We start from the raw sequence: 24,769 nt of genomic DNA on the forward strand, positions 1-24,769 counted from the left end.
GAACAAGTCCCACACACTGCTAGAAGCCCAAATATTTTTTCAGAGCTAAATGAAGAAAAAAATTATTTTTAATTTGCAACCTGATGGAGGTCAGTATAGATGGACTAATAGACCAAGTCCCACACACTGCTAGAAGCCCAAATATTTTTTCAGAGCTAGATGCAGAAAAAAATTATTTTTAATTTGCAACCTGATGGAGGTCAGTATAGATGGACTAATAGACCAAGTCCCACACACCGCTAGAAGCCCAAATATTTTTTCAGAGCTAGATGCAGAAAAAAATTATTTTTAATTTGCAACCTGATGGAGGTCAGTATAGATGGACTAATAGACCAAGTCCCACACACTGCTAGAAGCCCAAATATTTTTTCAGAGCTAGATGCAGAAAAAAATTATTTTTAATTTGCAACCTGATGGAGGTCAGTATAGATGGACTAATAGACCAAGTCCCACACACCGCTAGAAGCCCAAATATTTTTTCAGAGCTAGATGCAGAAAAAAATTATTTTTAATTTGCAACCTGATGGAGGTCAGTATAGATGGACTAATAGACCAAGTCCCACACACCGCTAGAAGCCCAAATATTTTTTCAGAGCTAGATGCAGAAAAAAATTATATTCAATTTGCAACCTGCTGGAGGTCAGTATAGAAGGACTAATAGAACAAGTCCCACACACTGCTAGAAGCCCAAATATTTTTTCAGAGCTAAATGAAGAAAAAAATTATTTTTAATTTGCAACCTGATGGAGGTCAGTATAGATGGACTAATAGACCAAGTCCCACACACTGCTAGAAGCCCAAATATTTTTTCAGAGCTAGATGCAGAAAAAAATTATATTCAGTTTGCAACCTGATGAAGGTCAGTATAGATGGACTAATAGAATGATGCTATGCCCAAAAGATTTTACTTCACTAGGTGCAGTAAAAAAATTGGTATTCTATACACAGGTGTTATATCTTGCAACACAGATAGGCTACTCCACTGACTAACACACTCTGCAATAGGCCAAAAAGGATTAGCTTTGCTAGATTCAGCCAAATGCTGTGAAAAAAACTTGCACAGCACTGGCACAGACCTGCCTGGCAAAAACTGATAGGAACTCATGTAACCTAGTCCTGAAAAGGACTCCAATTACAATTAGTCTTTACTCCCACAACCTATCTATTTAAGAGCACAGACCTCCCTGATAAAAGTCGTAGGAAATGCTGTAACCTAGTCCTTAAAAGGACTGCAATCACAACTATTCCCTACTCCCAAGCTATCTGTATATTTGTGCGAAAATTGGCTTGAAATTAACAAGGTATAGCGCACACAGCAACAGCGGTGCCGTCTAACACGCAGCTGCAGCAGTGAGAAAATGGTGGCGACGGGGAAAATGGCTTGGTCTTATAGGGCAAGGACATGTGACATACACTGCCAATGACACATGCCCTTGCTTGTGTGAAAAAAAGCACTTCGCTCCGTGTGTGCGCTGCTGATAGGCTGACAGATTGCATCTCCCCACTGCAAATGCGGGAAAGAGAAAAAAAAATGGAGATCTTCATTGTTCCTGCAGAGATCCATCCCCTGCCCCTCCCCCCACCCCGCTGTACACTCAAACTGCGTATTAACATTAATTTTCATCATTACTGAGAAAAAATCCAGTTATGATTTTGGTGCACGAACAGTTATCGAACATAACCTCGAACAGCCGAATTTTTCTCAAATTGTTCGTGTTCGCCGAACGGCTCGAACACCGCCCAAAACAGCTTGAATTTGAGATTGGCGAACAGTTCGAGTAGAACAACGCTCATCTCTAATTATTAACCTTACTTTTATGCTATCAAAGTCAGTCTTGGGAAAATGTTGAAAATTATTCTTGTGTTCAGTGAGACATTGATTAAAATATTACTTTTCAAAGGTTGTGTAGTCATTTATGCCAAAGCCTGTGTGTATATGTTTATGTTTATTCCATACACTTATCCTTCCTTACATATACTTATACTTTTTGTACCTATATTTTTTGTTTTACTTATCCTTAACTATACTTAATCTTTCATACCTATACTTATTCTTTTTTACCTACACTTATTCTTACTTAATACTTACCTATATTTGCATACACTTTCTTACCAATACTTACCTATACTTATTTTAGCTTACCTATACTTATTCTTTTATTGCCTATACTTATCATTACCATCCTATAATGATCCTTTCGTACCTATATTTACCGATACGTATCCTCTTGTACCTACATTTATCTTCTTACCTATACTTATCCTTTCTTACATGTGCTTATCCTTTTTTTAAAAAATGTTTTATTAAATGTTAAACAAGCTTATCCTTATCTAAAAGTATCCTTTTTTCTTATTTTTATTGAATTTTAACCACTTCCAGACCCCCCACTGTACATAAATGTCGACGCTGCCTGGGCTCTGTGGAGCGCCGACATTTATGAAAGGTTGGTGGCCCCGCAGCCCTCAGGACCCCCAGGGTCCTGCAAGCGCTGTGGGTGTGGTGCAGAGAGACAGCTCTGACAGGACACATCATCCAAAATAGTGTCACTTGTGGGGGGTTTCCACTGTTTAGGCACATCAGGGGCTCCCCAAATGCAACATGGCGTCCGCTAAGTATTCAAGCAAATTTTTTCTTCATAAGGTATGCACATGCACTTCTGTACTGCTTGAAAAAGGTTCTCACTTAGGACCGAAACGTCGCCATTATGGACTTATAAATAGCACTTTTTTCACTTTTTTAACTGGTGTGCAGCCTCCATTTAACTTGTTTTATTTAAGGCTTGATCTTTACCTGGGAATCCTGGCACCCTGACTTTTTGTTAGTGTGGATATATATTTATAGATACATACATATATATATATATATATACACACATACTGTTCTTTGCATATTTTGAGTACACAACGTTTGAAAAATAAGATTTTAATCAGTGTTTCACTGAATACAAGAACAGTCTCCAATTTTTCCAAGACTGAGTTTCATATAACATTTTATTAACCCATAGCATGAAAGTAAGGTTAATAATATAACCTTCATTACAAAATCTTCAGTTTTCTTTAAATTAGTTGATGCAAAAATGAATACACCCCACATCAAAATTGCTACATCTAGTATTATGTATGACCTCTATAATTTTTAAAAACAACAGCAAGTCTTCTATGAATGAAATGAACCAGCCGACGACATATTGCAACATCTATCTTTTTTAACATTTTAAAAATTGACCTGTTTTAGAGCCTGGACACCGAATGGTGATTGATGCTGCTCAATTTGTCTCTTCAGAATTCCCCATAGGTGTTTGATTGGGTTCAGATCAGAAGACACTAAATCACGTTCACCCTGTTCTTTTTTCAGAAATGCAACAGATGTGTGTTTTAGATCATTGTCATGGTGGAAAAGACCATATCTGCCAAGGGCACGGAATGAGGGTAACATCTTCTCTTTCAATATAGATTGTACATCTACTGTATAGTTTCAGTACATCTGTGAATTTAAAATACCCTCCACGAACTGTAATTCCCCTTCACCAGCTGAACCCATGTATCCTCACATAACGACACTGCCATCAACATGTTCCACTTTAGGCTCCAGGCATTTTTCTAAATACATTTTTCTAAATGCATGGTGCCTACAGTGAAACATAGTGGTAGCATTGTCCTTATGTGAGGTTACATGAGTGCTTCTGGTGTCTTTGAGCTATAATTAATTGAGAGTATCCTAAATTTACAGATGTACTGCCCTATATTGATAGAGAATATGCTACAATCACCCCGTGCCCTTAGTAGACGTGTACTTTTCCAACAGGATAATGATCAAAAAAACACATCTAAGGTTATTGTTGCATTTCTGAAGAAGAACAGGGTGAACATGATTCAGAGGCCAAGTATGTCTCCTGATCAGAATCCAACTGAAGACCTATGGGGAATTCTGAAGAGACAAGCTAAGCATTATTCTCCATCCAGCATCCAGGCTCTAAAAGAGGTCATTGTTGAAGAATAAAAAAGTTAGATGGTGGAATATGTCGCCATCTTCTTCATTCCATGCCTAGAAGACTTGGTGCGATTCTTAAAAATCATGGTCGTACAAATACTAGATGTAGTAGTTTTTATGTGGGGTGTTTTCATTTTTGCATCAACCAATTTGAGTAGAACTGAAGATTTTGTAATCAAAGTTGTATTATTAAACTTACTTTGATGCTTTTAAAGTCAGTCTTGTAAAAATGTTGAAAATTAGTCTTGCATTCAGTGAGACATTGATTAAAATCTTACTTTTCAAAGGGGGTGTAGTCATTTATGCCAAACCCTGTGTGTATATGTATATGTTTATTCCATACACTTATCCTTTCTTACAAATACTTATCCTTTTTGTACCTATACTTTTTTTTTTACTTATCCTTAACTATACTTAATCTTTCATACCTATACTTATTCTTTTTCACCTACAGTTATTCTTACTTAATACTTACCTATATTTGCATACACTTTCTTACCAATACTTACCTATACTTATTTTAGCTCACCTATACTTATTCTATTATTTCCTATACTAATCACTACTTGCCTATAATGATCCTTTCGTACCTATATTCAACGATACGTATCCTCTTGTACCTACATTTATCTTCTTACCTATACTTATCCTTTTTTACATATGCTTATCCTTTTTTTAAAAAAAATGTTTTATCAAATGTTAAACATGCTTATCCTTATCTATAAGTATCCTTTTTTCTTATTTTTATTGAATTTTAACCTCTTCCAGACTGCTCACTGTACATAAATGTCGGCGCTGCCTGGGCTCCGTGCAGCGCCGAAATTTATGAACGGTTGGTGGTCCCGCAGCCCTCAGGACCCCCAGGGTCCTTCAAGTGCTGTGGGTGCGGTGCAGAGCGATAGCTCTGACAGGACACATCATCCAAAATGGTATCACTTGTTTGTGGTTTCCACTGTTTAGGCTCATCAGGGGCTCCCGAAATGCAACATGGCGTCCGCTAATTATTCAAGCAAATTTTTTCTTCATAAGGTATGCACATGCACTTCTGTACTGCTTGAAAAAGGTTCTCACTTAGGACCGAAATGTTGCCATTATGGACTTATAAATAGCACTTTTTTCACTTTTTCAACTGGTGTGCTGCCTCCATTTAACTTGTTCTATTTAAGGCTTGATCTTTACCTGGGAAGCCTGGCACCCTGACTTTTTGTTAGTGTTGATTTATATTTATAGATACATACATATATATATATATATATATACACATACAGTTCTCTGCATATTTTGAGTACAGAACCTTTGAAAAATAAGATTGTAATCAGTGTCTCACTGAATACAAGAACAATCTCCAATTTTTCCAAGACTGAGTTTCATATAACATTTTATTAACCTATAGCATGAAATTAAGGTTAATAATATAACCTTCATTACAAAATCTTCAGTTTTATTTAAATTAGTTGATGCAAAAATGAATACACTCTACTTCAAAATTGCTACATCTAGTATTATGTATGACCTCTATAATTTTTAAAAACAACAGCAAGTCTTCTAAGCATGAAATGAACAAGCCGATGACATATTGCAACATCTATCTTTTTTAACATTTTAAAAATTGACCTTTTTTAGAGCCTGGACACTGAATGGTGATTGATGCTGCTCAATTTGTGTCTTCAGAATTCCCCATAGGTGTTTGATTGGGTTCAGATCAGGAGACACTAAATCACGTTCACCCTGTTCTTTTTCAGAAATGCAACAGATGTGTGTTTTAGATCATTGTCATGGTGGAAAAGAACATGTCTACCAAGGGCACGGAATGAGGGTAGCATCTTCTCTTTCAATATAGATTGTACATCTACTGTATAGTGGAGGTACATATGTGAATTTAAAATACCCTCCACAAACTGCAATTCCCCTACACCAGCAGAACCCATGTATCCTCACATAAAGACACTGCCACCAACATGTTCCACTTTAGGCTCCATGCATTTTTCTAAATACATTTTTCTAAATGCTTGGTGCCTACATTGAAGCATAGTGGTAGCAGTGTCCTTATGTGGGGTTACATGAGTGCTTCTGGTGTCGGTGAGCTACAATTAATTGAGAGTATCCTAAATTTACAGATGTTCTGCCCTATATTTATAGAGAATATGCTACAATCACCCCATGCCCTTAGTAGACGTGTACTTTTCCAACATGATAGTGATCAAAAAAACACATCTAAGGTTATTGTTGCATTTCTGAAGAAGAATAGAATGAATGTGATTCAGAGGCCAAGTATGTCTCCTAATCAGAATCCAACTGAAGACCTATGGGGAATTCTGAAGAGACAAGTTAAGCATTACTCTCCATCCAGCATCCACCCTCTAAAAGAGGTTATTGTTGAAGAACAAAAAAGTTAAATGGTGGAATATGTCGCCATCTTCTTCATTTCATGCCTAGAAGACTTGGTGCGTTTCTTAAAAATCATGGTCGTACAAATACTAGATGTAGTAGTTTTTATGTGGGGTTTTTTAATTTTTGCATCAACTAATTTGAGTAGAACTGAAGATTTTATAATGAAAAATGTATTATTAACCTTACTTTTATGCTATCAAAGTCAGTCTTGTAAAAATGTTGAAAATTAGTCTTGCATTCAGTGAGACATTGATTAGAAACTTACTTTTCAAAGGGGGTGTATTCATTTATGCCAAACCCTGTGTGTATATGTATATGTTTATTCCATATACTTATCCTTTCTTACATATAGTTATCTTTTTTGTACCTGTACTGTTTTTTTTTCTTATCCTTACCTATACTTAATCTTTCATACATGTACTTATTCTTTTTTAACTAAACTTATTCTAACTTAATACTTACCTATATTTGCATACACTTTTTTACCAATACTTACCTATACTTATTTTAGCTTACCTATACTTATTCTTTTATTGCCTATACTTATCATTACTTGCCTATAATGATCCTTTCGTACCTATATTTACCAATACGTATCCTCTTGTACCTACATTTATCTTCTTACCTAAACTTATCCTTTCTTACATATGCTTATCCTTTAAAAAAAAAATGTTTTATTAAATGTTAAACATGCTTATCCTTATTTAAAAGTATCCTTTTTTCTTATTTTTATTGAATTTTTACCACTTCCAGACCGCCTACTGTACATAAATGTCGGCGCTGCATGGGCTCTGTGCAGCGCCGACATTTATAACCAGTTGGTTGTCCCGCAGCCCTCAGGACCCCCAGGGTCCTGCAAGCTCTATGGGTGCCGTGCAGAGCGACAGCTCTGACAGGACACATCATCCAAAATTGTGTCACTTGTGGGGGTTTTCCACTGTTTAGGCACATCAGAGGTTCCCCAAATGCAACATGACGTCCGCTAATTATTCAAGCAAATTTTTTCTTCATAAGGTATGCACATGCACTTCTGTACTGCTTGAAAAAGGTTCTCACTTAGGACCGAAACGTCGCCATTATGGACTTATAAATAGCACTTTTTTCACTTTTTCAACTGGTGTGCTGCCTCCATTTAACTTGTTCTATTTAAGGCTTGATCTATACCTGGGAAGCCTGGCACCCTGACTTTTTGTTAGTGTTGAAATATATATATATATAGATACATACATATATATATATATATATATATATATATATAAATATATACATACAGCTCTCTGCATATTTTGAGTACACAAGCTTTGAAAAATAAGATTTTAATCAGTGTCTCACTGAATACAAGAACAATCTCCAATTTGTCCAAGACTGAGTATCATATAACATTTTATTAACCCATAGCATGAAAGTAAGGTTAATAATATAACCTCCATTACAAAATCGTCAGTTTTATTTAAATTAGTTGATGCAAAAATGAATACACCCCACATCAAAATTGCTACATCTAGTATTTTGTATGACCTCTATAATTTTTAAAAACAACAGCAAGTCTTCTAGGCATGAAATGAACAAGCCGACGACATATTGCATCTTCTATCTTTTTTAGCATTTTAAAAATTGACCTTTTCAGAGCCTGGACACTGGATGGTGATTGATGCTGCTCAATTTGTCTCTTCAGAAGTCCCCATAGGTGTTTGATTATGTTCAGATCAGGAGACACTAAATCACATTCACCCTGTTCTTTTTTCAGAAATGCAGCAGATGTGTATTTTAGATCATTGTCATGGTGGAAAAGACCATATCTACCAAGGGCACGGAATGAGGGTAACATCTTCTCTTTCAATATAGATTGTACATCTACTGTATAGTGGCAGTACATCTGTGAATTTAAAATACCCTCCACGAACTGTAATTCCCCTTCACCAGCTGAACCCATGTATCCTCACATAACGACACTGCCATCAACATGTTCCACTTTAGGCTCCAGGCATTTTTCTAAATACATTTTTCTAAATGCATGGTGCCTACAGTGAAACATAGTGGTAGCAGTGTCCTTATGTGAGGTTACATGAGTGCTTCTGGTGTCTTTGAGCTACAATTAATTGAGAGTATCCTAAATTTACAGATGTACTGCCCTATATTGATAGAGAATATGCTACAATCACCCCGTGCCCTTAGTAGACGTGTACTTTTCCAACAGGATAATGATCAAAAAAACACATCTAAGGTTATTGTTGCATTTCTGAAGAAGAACAGGGTGAACGTGATTCAGAGGCCAAGTATGTCTCCTGATCAGAATCCAACTGAAGACCTATGGGGAATTCTGTAGAGACAAGCTAAGCATTATTCTCCATCCAGCATCCAGGCTCTAAAAGTGGTCATTGTTGAAGAATGAAAAAGTTAGATGGTGCAATATGTCGCCATCTTCTTCATTCCATACCTAGAAGACTTGGTGCGATTCTTAAAAATCATGGTCGTACAAATACTAGATGTAGTAGTTTTTATGTGGTGTTTTCATTTTTGCATCAACTAATTTGAGTAGAACTGAAGATTTTGTAATCAAAGTTGTATTATTAAACTTACTTTGATGCTTTTAAAGTCAGTCTTGTAAAAATGTTGAAAATTAGTCTTGCATTCAGTGAGACATTGATTAAAATCTTACTTTTCAAAGGGGGTGTAGTCATTTATGCCAAACCCTGTGTGTATATGTATATTTTTATTCCATACACTTATCCTTTCTTACATATACTTATCTTTTTTGTACCTATACTTTTTTTTTTACTTATCCTTAACTATACTTAATCTTTCATACCTATACTTATTCTTTTTCACCTACAGTTATTCTTACTTAATACTTACCTATATTTGCATACACTTTCTTACCAATAGTTACCTATGCTTATTTTAGCTTACCTACACTTATTCTTTTATTTCCTATACTAATCACTACTTGCCTATAATGATCCTTTCGTACCTATATTCACCGATACGTATCCTCTTGTACCTACATTTATCTTCTTACTTATACTTATCCTTTCTTACATATGCTTATCCTTTTTTAAAAAAAATGTTTTATCAAATGTTAAACATGCTTATCCTTATCTATAAGTATCCTTTTTTCTTATTTTTATTGAATTTTAACCTCTTCCAGACTGCCCACTGTACATAAATGTCGGCGCCGCCTGGGCTCTGTGCAGCGCCGAAATTTATGAACGGTTGGTGGTTCCACAGCCCTCAGGACCCCCAGGGTCCTGCAAGCGCTGTGGGTGCGGTGCAGAGCGACAGCTCTGACAGGACACATCATCCAAAACGGTGTCACTTGTTTGTGGTTTCCACTGTTTAGGCTCATCAGGGGCTCCCCAAATGCAACATGACGTCCGCTAATTATTCAAGCAAATTTTTTCTTCATAAGGTATGCACATGCACTTCTGTACTGCTTGAAAAAGGTTCTCACTTAGGGCCAAAATGTCGCCATTATGGACTTATAAATAGCACTTTTTTCACTTTTTCAACTGGTGTGCTGCCTCCATTTAACTTGTTGTATTTAAGGCTTGATCTTTACCTGGGAAGCCTGGCACCCTGACTTTTTGTTAGTGTTGATATATATTTATAGATACATATATATATATATATATATATATATATATATATATATACATACAGTTCTCTGCATATTTTGAGTACAGAAGCTTTGAAAAATAGGATTGTAATCAGTGTCTCACTGAATACAAGAACAATCTCCAATTTTTCCAAGACTGAGTTTCATATAGCATTTTATTAACCTATAGCATGAAATTAAGGTTAATAATATAACCTTCATTACAAAATCTTCAGTTTAATTTAAATTAGTTGATGCAAAAATGAATATACTCCACTTCAAAATTGCTACATCTAGTATTATGTATGACCTCTATAATTTTTAAAAACAACAGCAAGTCTTCTAGGCATGAAATGAACAAGCCGATGACATATTGCAACATCTATCTTTTTTACCATTTTAAAAATTGACCTTTTTTAGAGGCTGGACACTGAATGGTGATTGATGCTGCTCAATTTGTCTCTTCAGAATTCCCCTTAGGTGTTTGATTGGGTTCAGATCAGGAGACACTAAATCACGTTCACCCTGTTCTTTTTCAGAAATGCAACAGATGTGTGTTTTAGATCATTGTCATGGTGGAAAAGAGCATGTCTACCAAGGGCACGGAATGAGGGTAGCATCTTCTCTTTCAATATAGATTGTACATCTACTGTATAGTGGCAGTACATATGTGAATTTAAAATACCCTCCACAAACTGTAATTCCCCTACACCAGCAGAACCCATGTATCCTCACATAAAGACACTGCCACCAACATGTTCCACTTTAGGCTCCAGGCATTTTTCTAAATACATTTTTCTAAATGCATGGTGCCTACATTGAAACATAGTGGTAGCAGTGTCCTTATGTGGGGTTACATGAGTGCTTCTGGTGTCGGTGAGCTACAATTAATTGAGAGTATCCTAAATTTACAGATGTTCTGCCCTATATTGATAGAGAATATGCTACTATCACCCCGTGCCCTTAATAGACGTGTACTTTTCCAACATGATAGTCATCAAAAAAACACATCTAACGTTATTGTTGCATTTCTGAAGAAGAATAGAATGAACGTGATTCAGAGGCCAAGTATGTCTCCTGATCAGAATCCAACTGAAGACCTATGGGGAATTCTGAAGAGACAAGTTAAGCCTTTTTCTCCATCCAGCATCCAGGCACTAAAAGAGGTCATTGTTGAAGAATAAAAAAGTTAGATGATGGAATATGTTGCCATCTTCTTCATTCCATGCCTAGAAGACTTGGTGCGATTCTTTAAAATCATGGTCGTACAAATACTAGATGTAGTAGTTTTTAAGTGTTGTGTTTTAATTTTTGCATCAACTAATTTGAGTAGAACTGAAGATTTTGTAATGAAAGTTGTATTATTAACCTTACTTTTATGCTATCAAAGTCAGTCTTGTAAAAATGTTGAAAATTAGTCTTGCATTGATTGAAACATCGATTAAAATCTTACCTTTCAAAGGGGGTGTAGTCATTTATGCCAAATCCTGTGTGGATATGTTTATGTTTATTCCATATACTTATCCTTTCTTACATATACTTATCCTTTTTGTACCTATACATTTTTTTTTACTTATCCTTACTTATACTTAATCTTTCATACCTCTAATTATTCTTTTTTACCTACACTTATTCTTACTTAATGCTTACCTATATGTGCATACACTTTCTTACCAATACTTACCTATACTTATTTTAGCTTACCTATACTTATTCTTTTATTTCCTATACTTATCATTACTTGCCTATAATGATCCTTTCGTACCTATATTTACTGATACGTATCCTCTTGTACCTACATTTATCTTATTACCTATACTTATCCTTTCTTACATATGCTTATCCTTTTTAAAAAAAAATGTTTTCTTAAATGTAAACATACTTATCCTTATCTATAAGTATCCTTTTTTCTTATTTTTATTGAATTTTAACCACTTCCAGACAGCCCACTGTACATAAATGTTGGCGCTGCCTAGGCTCTGTGCAGCGCCGACATTTATGAACGGTTGGTGGTCTCGCAGCCCTCAGGACCCCCAGGGTCCTGCAAGCTCTGTGGGTGTGGTGCAGAGAGACAGCTCTGACAGAACACATCATCCAAAATGGTGTCACTTGTGGGCTGTTTCCACTGTTTAGGCACATCAGGGGCTCCCCAAATGCAACATGGCATCCGCTAATTATTCAAGCAAATTTTTTCTTCATAAGGTATGCACATGCATTTCTGTACTGCTTGAAAAAGGTTCTCACTTAGGACCGAAACGTCGCCATTATGGACTTATAAATAGCACTTTTTTCACTTTTTCAACTGGTGTGCTGCCTCCATTTAACTTGTTCTATTTAAGGTTTAATCTTTAACTGGGAAGCCTGGCACCCTGACTTTTTGTTAGTGTTGATATATATTTATAGATACATACATGTATATATATATATATATATATATATATATATATATATACACATACAGTTCTCTGCATATTTTGAGTACACAAGCTTTGAAAAATAAGATTGTAATCAGTGTCTCACTGAATACAAGAACAATCTCCAATTTTTCCAAGACTGAGTTTCATATAACATTTTATTAACCTATAGCATGAAATTAAGGTTAATAATATAACCTTCATTACAAAATCTTCAGTTTTATTTAAATTAGTTGATGCAAAAATGAATACACTCCACTTCAAAATTGCTACATCTAGTATTATGTATGACCTCTATAATTTTTAAAAACAACAGCAAGTCTTCTAGGCATGAAATGAACAAGCCGATGACATATTGCAACATCTATCTTTTTTACCATTTTAAAAATTGACCTTTTTTAGAGGCTGGACACTGAATGGTGATTGATGCTGCTCAATTTGTCTCTTCAGAATTCCCCTTAGGTGTTTGATTGGGTTCAGATCAGGAGACACTAAATCACGTTCACCCTGTTCTTTTTCAGAAATGCAACAGATGTGTGTTTTAGATCATTGTCATGGTGGAAAAGAGCATGTCTACCAAGGGCACGGAATGAGGGTAGCATCTTCTCTTTCAATATAGATTGTACATCTACTGTATAGTGGCAGTACATATGTGAATTTAAAATACCCTCCACAAACTGTAATTCCCCTACACCAGCAGAACCCATGTATCCTCACATAAAGACACTGCCACCAACATGTTCCACTTTAGGCTCCAGGCATTTTTCTAAATACATTTTTCTAAATGCATGGTGCCTACATTGAAACATAGTGGTAGCAGTGTCCTTATGTGGGGTTACATGAGTGCTTCTGGTGTCGGTGAGCTACAATTAATTGAGAGTATCCTAAATTTACAGATGTTCTGCCCTATATTGATAGAGAATATGCTACTATCACCCCGTGCCCTTAATAGACGTGTACTTTTCCAACATGATAGTCATCAAAAAAACACATCTAACGTTATTGTTGCATTTCTGAAGAAGAATAGAATGAACGTGATTCAGAGGCCAAGTATGTCTCCTGATCAGAATACAACTGAAGACCTATGGGGAATTCTGAAGAGACAAGTTAAGCCTTATTCTCCATCCAGCATCCAGGCACTAAAAGAGGTCATTGTTGAAGAATAAAAAAGTTAGATGATGGAATATGTTGCCATCTTCTTCATTCCATGCCTAGAAGACTTGGTGCGATTCTTTAAAATCATGGTCGTACAAATACTAGATGTAGTAGTTTTTAAGTGTTGTGTTTTAATTTTTGCATCAACTAATTTGAGTAGAACTGAAGATTTTGTAATGAAAGTTGTATTATTAACCTTACTTTTATGCTATCAAAGTCAGTCTTGTAAAAATGTTGAAAATTAGTCTTGCATTGATTGAAACATCGATTAAAATCTTACCTTTCAAAGGGGGTGTAGTCATTTATGCCAAATCCTGTGTGGATATGTTTATGTTTATTCCATATACTTATCCTTTCTTACATATACTTATCCTTTTTGTACCTATACATTTTTTTTTACTTATCCTTACTTATACTTAATCTTTCATACCTCTAATTATTCTTTTTTACCTACACTTATTCTTACTTAATGCTTACCTATATGTGCATACACTTTCTTACCAATACTTACCTATACTTATTTTAGCTTACCTATACTTATTCTTTTATTTCCTATACTTATCATTACTTGCCTATAATGATCCTTTCGTACCTATATTTACTGATACGTATCCTCTTGTACCTACATTTATCTTCTTACCTATACTTATCCTTTCTTACACATGCTTATCCTTTTTAAAAAAAAATGTTTTCTTAAATGTAAACATACTTATCCTTATCTATAAGTATCCTTTTTTCTTATTTTTATTGAATTTTAACCACTTCCAGACAGCCCACTGTACATAAATGTTGGCGCTGCCTAGGCTCTGTGCAGCGCCGACATTTATGAACGGTTGGTGGTCTCGCAGCCCTCAGGACCCCCAGGGTCCTGCAAGCTCTGTGGGTGTGGTGCAGAGAGACAGCTCTGACAGAACACATCATCCAAAATGGTGTCACTTGTGGGCTGTTTCCACTGTTTAGGCACATCAGGGGCTCCCCAAATGCAACATGGCATCCGCTAATTATTCAAGCAAATTTTTTCTTCATAAGGTATGCACATGCATTTCTGTACTGCTTGAAAAAGGTTCTCACTTAGGACCGAAACGTCGCCATTATGGACTTATAAATAGCACTTTTTTCACTTTTTCAACTGGTGTGCTGCCTCCATTTAACTTGTTCTATTTAAGGCTTGATCTTTACCTGGGAAGCCTGGCACCCTGACTTTTTGTTAGTGTTGATATATATTTATAGATACATACATGTATATATATATATATATATATATATATACACATACAGTTCTCTGCATATTTTGAGTACACAAGCTTTGAAAAATAAGATTTTAATCAGTGTCTCACTGAATACAAGAACAATCTCCAATTTTTCCAAGACTGAGTTTCATATAACATTTTATTAACCTATAGCATGAAATTAAGGTTAATAATATAACCTTCATTACAAAATCTTCAGTTTTATTTAAATTAGTTGATGCAAAAATGAATACACTCCACTTCAAAATTGCTACATCTAGTATTATGTATGACCTCTATAATTTTTAAAAACAACAGCAAGTCTTCTAGGCATGAAATGAACAAGCCGATGACATATTGCAACATCTATCTTTTTTACCATTTTAAAAATTGACCTTTTTAGAGCCTGGACACTGAATGGTGATTGATGCTGCTCAATTTGTCTCTTCAGAATTCCCCATAGGTGTTTGATTGGGTTCAGATCAGGAGACACTAAATCACGTTCACCCTGTTCTTTTTCAGAAATGCAACAGATGTGTGTTTTAGATCATTGTCATGGTGGAAAAGAGCATGTCTGCCAAGGGCACGGAATGAGGGTAGCATATTCTCTTTCAATATGGATTGTACATCTACTGTATAGTGGCAGCACATATGTCAATTTAAAATACCCTCCACAAACTGTAATTCCCCTACACCAGCAGAACCCATGTATACTCACATAAAGACTCTGCCACCAACATGTTCCACTTTAGGCTCCAGGCATTTTTCTAAATACATTTTTCTAAATGCATGGTGCCTACATTGAAACATAGTGGTAGCAGTGTCCTTATGTGGGGTTACATGAGTGCTTCTGGTGTCGGTGAGCTACAATTAATTGAGAGTATCATAAATTTACAGATGTTCTGCCCTTTATTGATAGAGAATATGCTACAATCACCCCATGCCCTTAGTAGACGTGTACTTTTCCAACATGATAGTGATCAAAAAAACACATCTAAGGTTATTGTTGCATTTCTGAAGAAGAATAGAATGAACGTGATTCAGAGGCCAAGTATGTCTCCTAATCAGAATCCAACTGAAGACCTATGGGAAATTCTGAAGAGACAAGTTAAGCATGATTCTCCATCCAGCATCCAGGCTCTAAAAGAGGTCATTGTTGAAGAATAAAAAAGTTAAATGATGGAATATGTCGCCATCTTCATCATTCCATGCCTAGAAGACTTGGTGCGATTCTTTAAAATCATGGTCGTACAAATACTAGATGTAGTAGTTTTTCAGTGTTGTGTTTTAATTTTTGCATCAACTAATTTGAGTAGAACTGAAGATTTTGTAATGAAAGTTGTATTATTAACCTTACTTTTATGCTATCAAAGTCAGTCTTGTAAAAATGTTGAAAATTAGTGTTGCATTGATTGAGACATCGATTAAAATCTTACCTTTCAAAGGGGGTGTAGTCATTTATGCCATATCCTGTGTGGATATGTTTATGTTTATTCCATATACTTATCCTTTCTTAAATATACTTATCCTTTTTGTACCTATACATTTTTTTTACTTATCCTTACTTATACTTAATTTTTCATACCTCTAATTATTCTTTTTTACCTACACTTATTCTTACTTAATGCTTACCTATATGTGCATACACTTTCTTACCAATACTTACCTATACTTATTTTAGCTTACCTATACTTATTCTTTTATTTCCTATACTTATCATTACTTGCCTATAATGATCCTTTCGTACCTATATTTACTGATACGTATCCTCTTGTACCTACATTTATCTTCTTACCTATACTTATCCTTTCTTACATATGCTTATCCTTTTTAAAAAAAAATGTTTTATTAAATGTTAAACATACTTATCCTTATCTATAAGTATCCTTTTTTCTTATTTTTATTGAATTTTAACTACTTCCAGACAGCCCACTGTTCATAAATGTTGGCGCTGCCTAGGCTCTGTGCAGTGCCGACATTTATGAACGGTTGGTGGTCTCGCAGCCCTCAGTGCCCCCAGGGTCCTGCAAGCGCTGTGGGTGTGGTGCAGAGAGACAGCTCTGACAGGACACATCATCCAAAATGGTGTCACTTGTGGGGGGTTTCCACTGTTTAGGCACATCAGGGGCTCCCCAAATGCAACATGGCGTCCGCTAAGTATTCAAGCAAATTTTTTCTTCATAAGGTATGCACATGCATTTCTGTACTGCTTGAGAAAGGTTCTCACTTAGGACCGAAACGTCACCATTATGGACTTATAAATAGCACTTTTTTCACTTTTTCAACTGGTGTGCTGCCTCCATTTAACTTGTTCTATTTAAGGTTTGATCTTTACCTGGGCAGCCTGGCACCCTGACTTTTTGTTAGTGTTGATATATATATATATAGATACATACAAATATATATATACAGACCAAAAGTTTAAACACACCTTCTCATTTAAAGATTTTTCTGTATTTTCATGACTATGAAAATTGTACATTCACACTGAAGGCATCAAAACTAAGAATTAAAACATTTGGAATTATATACTTAACAAATAAGTGTGAAACAACTGAAAATATGTCTTATATTCTAGGTTCTTCAAAGTAGCCACCTTTTGCTTTGATGACTGCTTTGCACACTCTTCACATTCTCTTGATGAGCTTCAAGTGGTAGTCACTGGAAATGGTTTTCACTTCACAGGTGTGCCCTGTCAGGTTTAGTAAGTGGTATTTCTTGCCTTATAAATGGGTTTGGGACCATCAGTTGTGTTGTGCAGAAGTCTGGTGTATACACAGCTGATAGTCCTACTGAATAGACTGTTAGAATTTGTATTATGGCAAGAAAAAAGCAGCTAAGTAAAGAAAAACGAGTGGCCATCATTACTTTAACAAATGAAGGTCAGTCAGTGCGAAAAATTGGGAAAACTTTGAAAGTGTCCCCAAGTGCAGTTACAAAAACCATCAAGCGCTACAAAGAAACTGGCTTATATGAGGACCGCCCCAGGAAAGGAAGAGCAAGAGTCACCTCTGCTTCTAAGGATAAGTTTATCGAAGTCACCAGCCTCAAATATCGCAGGTTAACAGCAGATCAGATTAGAGACCAGGTCAATGCCACACAAAGTTCTAGCAGCAGACACATCTCTACAACAACTGTTAAGAGGAGACTTTGTGCAGCAGGCCTTCATGGTAAAATAGCTGCTAGGAAACCACTGCTAAGGACAGGCAACAAGCAGAAGAGACTTGTTTGGGCTAAAGAACACAAGGAATGGACATTAGACCAGTGGAAATCTGTGCTTTCATCTGATGAGTCCAAATTTGAGATCTTTGGTTCCAACCACTGTGTCTTTGTGCGACGCAGAAAAGATGAACGGATGGACTCTGCATGCCTGGTTCCCACCGTGAAGCATGGAGGAGGAGGTGTGATGATGTGGGGGTGCTTTGCTGGTGACACTGTTGGGGATTTATTCAAAACTGAAGGCATACTGAACCAGCATGGCTACCACAGCATCTTGCATCGGCATTCTGTTTCATCCGGTTTGCGTTTAGTTGGACCATCATTTATTTTTAAACAGGACTATGACCCCAAACACACCTCCAGGCTGTGTAAGAGCTATTTGACCAAGAAGGAGAGTGATGGGGTGCTACGACAGATGACCTGGCCTCCACAGTCACCAGATTTGAACCCAATCGAGATGGTTTGGGGTGAGCTGGACCGCAGAGTGAAGGCAAAAGGGCCAACAAGTGCTAAGCATCTATGGGAACTCCTTCAAGATTGTTGGAAGACCATTTCCGGTGACTACCTCTTGAAGCTCATCAAGAGAATGCCAAGAGTGTGTAAAGCAGTCATCAAAGCAAAAGGTGGCTACTTTGAAGAACCTAGAATATAAGACATATTTTCAGTTGTTTAACACTTTTTTGTTAAGTATATAATTCCACATGTGTTAATTCATAGTTTTGATGCCTTCAGTAAGAATGTACAATTTTCATAGTCATGAAAATACAGAAAAATCTTTAAATGAGAAGGTGTGTCCAAACTTTTGGTCTGTACTGTACATACATATATATATACACATACAGTTCTCTGCATATTTTGAGTACACAAGCTTTGAAAAATAAGATTTTAATTAGTGTCTCTCTGAATACAAGAATAGTCTCCAATTTATCCCAGACTGAGTTTCATATAACATTTTATTAACCCATAGCATGAAATTAAGGTTAATAATATAACCTTCATTACAAAATCTTCAGTTTTATTTAAATTAGTTGATGCAAAAATTAATAAACTCCACATCAAAATTGCTACATTTAGTATTATGTATGACCTCTATAATTTTTAAAAATAACAGAAAGCCTTCAAGCATGAAATGAACAAGCCGACGACATATTGCAACATCTATCTTTTTTAACATTCTAAAAATTGAACTTTTCTAGAGCCTGGTCACTGGATCGTAATTGATGCTGCTCAATTTGTCTCTTCAGAATTCCCCATAGGTGTTTGATTGGGTTCAGGTCAGGAGACACTAAATCATGTTCACCCTGTTCTTTTTCAGAAATGCAACAGATATGTGTTTTAGATCATTGTCATGGTGGAAAAGAGCATGTCTACCAAGGGCACGGAATGACGGTAGCATCTTCTCTTTCAATATAGATTGTAAATCTACTGTATAGTGGCAGTACATCTGTGAATTTAAAATACTCTCCACGAACTGTAATTCCCCTACACCAGCAGAACCCATGTTTCCTCACATAACGACACTGCCACCAACATGTTCCACTTTAGGCTCCAGGCATTTTTCTAAATACATTTTTCTAAATGCATGGTGCCTACAGTGAAACATAGTGGTAGCAGTGTCCTTATGTGGGGTTACATGATTGCTTCTGGTGTCGGTGAGCTACAATTAATTGAGAGTATCCTATATATACAGGTGTACTGCCCTATATTGATAGAGAATATGCTACAATCACCCCGTGCCCTTAGTAGACGTGTACTTTTCCAACATGATAATGATCAAAAAAACACATCTAAGGTTATTGTTGCATTTCTGAAGAAGAACAGGGTGAACGCGATTCAGAGGCCAAGTATGTCTCCTGATCAGAATCCAACTGAAGACTTATGAGGAATTCTGAAGAGAAAAGTTAAGCATTATTCTCCATCCAGCATCCAGGCTCTAAAAGAGGTAATTGTTGAAGAATAAAAAAAGTTAGATGGTGGAATATGTCGCCATCTTCTTCATTCCATGCCTAGAAGACTTGGTGCGATTCTTAAAAATCATGGTCGTACAAATACTAGATGTAGTAGTTTTTATGTGGGGTGTTTTCATTTTTGCATCAACTAATTTGAGTAGAACTGAAGATTTTGTAATGAAAGTTGTATTATTGACCTTACTTTTATGCTATCAAAGTCAGTCTTGTAAAAATGTTGAAAATTAGTCTTGCATTCAGGGAGACATTGATTAAAATCTTACTTTTCAAAGGGGGTGTAGTCATTTATGCCAAACCCTGTGTGTATATGTATATGTTTATTCCATATACTTATCCTTTCTTACATATACTTAACCTTTTTGTACCTATACTTTTTTTTTTTTACTTATCCTTACCTATACTAAATCTTTCATACCTATACTTATTCTTTTTTACCTACACTTATTCTTTCTTAATACTTACCTGTATTTGCAAACACTTTCTTACCAATACTTACCTATACTTATATTAGCTTACCTATACTTATTCTTTTATTTCCTATACTTATCATTACTTGCCTATAATGATCCTTTCGTACCTATATTTACAGATTCGTATCCTCTTGTACCTACATTTAACTTCTTACCTATACTTATCCTTTCTTATATATGCTTATCCTTTTTAAAAAAATGTTTTATTAAATGTTAAACAAGCTTATTCTTATCTATAAGTATCCTTTTTTCTTATTTTTATTGAATTTTAACCACTTCCAGACCGCCCACTGTACATAAATGTCGGTGCTGCATTCAAAACAGTGGAACAGCATCTTCTAAAGGAAATGCTCGATTTATGGGAAATAGCCACTTTAGAAAGGTATCTTGCCTTTGACACTATCCCAGCTGGACTGGTAGTTTCCAAACCACTATCAGGTGACAGTGGGGACCCAAATACCCTTTTAGAGTGGGAAACTATGTTTAAGTCTTTTTCAAGACAGGCTGTTCAATTTATAATAGATAAAAGGAAAAAACATTTAATTGAATCCAAAGCAGAAATATCCAAACTATATACGGAAATTAAACCATATCAGAAACATCCGGAGATTATTAATCTATCCAACAGTATCAGGAATAGGATACAACAAAAGGAAAAAGAAATCATTTTAAAAAAACAAAAGAAATTTGGTAGGGATACCATCCCTGAAGGTAGATCTCGCCCACAAAGGAGGGTTAGCATCATCTTTGAAACCATTGATCAGATTGATGCTACACCCTCAGATGGCACACCATCAGATGATCGATTTTCAGTATATCCTACTTTGGAGAGAGACCCTCAAACATCCTACCAACACGTATCGCAATCTCCTCAACTACCAGATAGAACCCATTCATCTGCCACTACTCCCCCTCACCCTCATAACACTCCCAACACACAATACACTCCGGTAACTACACGAAACAGATACCATGCTTTGGAAAGCAGTGCTGCTTCCCCACAGCCAGATAACGGAGACCCAATCAACACGACTACACCATTACATAATGAAACAACACTCAACCGCCCACAGGTTCGCAAAAGAATAAGTAACTCGGATTTTTTTCAGATGGCACAAAGAAAAAATGGAAAAGGGGCGTCAGGGGGGGGAAACTCACCAAAAAGAAGAAAAAACATCAACAGGAGATAAAAGCACATGATCTCAACATTTTTAATATCAGCCGCTATACTCTTAAATATAATGAAATATCCTTACTCAATAAAGGCCTGAAATATGCACCTTCATCGAAATTTAACAAATTTCAGGCGTTTGTAGGTATCAAACAATTTATGAGGAAATTGGCTATAAAGAAACACTTTTTGAAAAAACAGCCTCCGTTACTGAACTATCATATTCCGAACTCTCCCTCCATATCTTACATTCATACTGACCTCAAGAATAAATCCAATTTTAATCCACTGAATGAATACTCTGAGTCCTTCCAAAGTTTCCAAAGGAATGTCACTAGTGACATTCGCCTTGTCAGTGATAAGAAATGCCATAAGTTTAAGGACAACTTAACCCTACTGGAAAGAAAAGCTATTAAACAACTCCAAACTAATCAGGCCATTGTTATTCGTCCTGCTGATAAGGGGGGGGGATAGTTATTCTGGACCAAGATCAGTACCAACATGAAGCCCACAGATTATTAAGTGATTCCCGTACATATAAATTAGTCAAAGAAGACCCTACCCTATTATACAAGAAAGAGATGAAAGCCCTTACTACTAAGGGATTACACCTTGGGTTTATCAACAGACAAGAATTTGACTATATCAATATCCCCCATCCAAGAATGGCTGTTTTTTATTATCTTCCAAAAATCCACAAATCCCTCACAAATCCCCCTGGCAGACCTATCATTTCCGGGATCCAATGTCTTACATCCAATCTCTCTAGATTCATTGATCGCCATTTGCAGCATCTGGTCCCTCAACTCCCAGCCTTTATTAAGGATAGTAAGCACATTTTAACCATGCTGAATAAGATTACCTGGAAAGACAACTATATCCTGGGAACTCTTGACATATCATCACTATACACAGTAATACAACCTAAAAAAGGCTGTGAAGCTGCTACTTATTTTCTCAACAAATTGAGCAATACCCCCCCAGAACAAATCACATTCATTATAGAATGTATGGAATTCATCTTGTCCCATAATTATTTTCAATATGGGATGAACTACTATACCCAGGAATGGGGTACTGCCATGGGGACCAGATTCGCGCCTAGTTATGCCAATCTATATGTAGGCAGATGGGAGGATCTTTATATCTACCCAGGTGGGGCTCTACACGCGAATCTGGTCCTCTGGCAACGTTTTATTGATGATATTTTTTTCATCTGGTCCGGAGACCAGAAGTCACTTGATGAATTTCTATTGGAAATTAATGTTAATGAATTTTTCCTTGAATTTTCCTCTAACGTCAGTAAACAGCAAGTGAATTTTCTAGACATTGATATTTATATTGAACAAAATCATCTTTTTACACGTACTTACTCCAAACCTACTGACGTTAATGGCTATATACCTTTAGACAGTTGTCACCTACCAAACTGGCTATTAAACATCCCAAGAAGCCAATATATGAGAATCTACAGGAACTGCGCAAGGGAAACTGATTTTGAGGTGGAAGCGCAAATACTTACTAAAAAATTTTTGGACAAAGGTTACAAAAAGGACTTTTTGTTAGCTACTCATAAAACTATCTCAGAATCACAACGTGAAAATCTACTAACTGATAAAGCCAAACATGATGGAATGAATCAGGACAATAGGAATCAAGAAACCTTGGCAGACATCCCCATCATCACCCAATTCAATGCCAATACAAAGATTTTAAAAAAAATTGTCCGAAAACACTGGAGCATCCTGAAGGAGGACAAAATCATTGGGGATTTAATACCCCCACATCCCAAATTTGTCTTTAAAAGAGCTAACAATCTAGGGAACATAATTGCTCCAACAGTAAAAAATCCAATGATAACTAACTCCCATAATATGGAAGGCCCCCACCCAAATAATCACACAGGCTTCTATCCATGTCATAAATGTTCTGTTTGCAAACGCCTATCATTGAAAAAACAAAAAACTATTAAAAATCAAAACATTGAACTTCCAATTAGTGATTTTATTACATGCTGTACAAAGGGAGTGATTTATGGGTTAAAGTGCCCATGTGACAAGCTATACATTGGTCGCACTAAACGCCCTCTGTATGTAAGGATCAACGAGCACCTTAGAAATATTAAAAATAAATTTGCAGGTCACCCTCTCTCCAGACACTACACCATGAAACATGGGGGGAGGATTATTGGTACCCAAGTGACCGGTATTCAAACTGTCCCCAAACACTGGCGACAAGGGGACTACATTAAGTATATGTCTAGAATTGAGAGTAAGTGGATTTTTAATATGGACACTCTGAGACCTAAGGGTCTCAACAGCGAGATTGAATTATTTGCGTTCAATGATTGAAGGACCTCCTACCTGGAATGAAGGACTTCCCACAATGGCCGCCTATAAAGTATATAAACAGCAGGTACACCTTTGAGAGCCATCCCTGAGGAAGGAAACCGTTCGTTTCCGAAACGCGTCGGAATTGGAATTGGCTCTCTCAGCGCTCCGTAGCCTGAGGAATCACATGACCATCACGTGTCAGTGACGTCACGCAAGGTCCTTCTTGCCTTGCCGGCTCCACCTGAATCTGCGCGCCAATGAGGTTATATTGACGGAAGCACATAGCCACCGGCCGGGGCTCTGCTTCCTCCTGCCGCTCTACTCAACCACCCACGAGGTAAACCAGATACCATCTATATACTAAAGGACAACAGCAGTACCCGCAACACACCTTCCAGCTTGCACTCTTACTGCCCCTTGCAATCATTTATACCGAAGAGGAGGTAAGACTCTCATTGCTGTAAGACTCTAATTTGCCATAAGATTAATATTGATATCCGCTAGAGATACTGACCACTCTTTGATAGCAACTATACACTCTACTTGATAGTGCATCTACTGGACACATATTAACGTTGGGTACTATATAAACTATATATTGGACATTAGTATCGGGTCCTCCTCCCGCTACTACCACCTATTGGGGAGACCTATACAGTGACGCATGTATTTTGAATTAGTTACAATTCTCTATCTCTTTCTAGGGCAACTAGGCTAACTAAGTGCTCTGCTCTACCTCCCTCAAGACCCTTTTTTATCTCTAATCAACGCCATAGGATCATACACAGAACTGCGATACCAGGTATCCTGTGGGTTTAAAAATCATAAAGAGTA

The sequence above is a fragment of the Phyllobates terribilis genome, unplaced genomic scaffold (assembly GCF_046119375.1).
Source record: "Phyllobates terribilis strain yellow unplaced genomic scaffold, ASM4611937v1 Scaffold_3__8_contigs__length_932513732, whole genome shotgun sequence".
NCBI lineage: Eukaryota > Metazoa > Chordata > Amphibia > Anura > Dendrobatidae > Phyllobates > Phyllobates terribilis.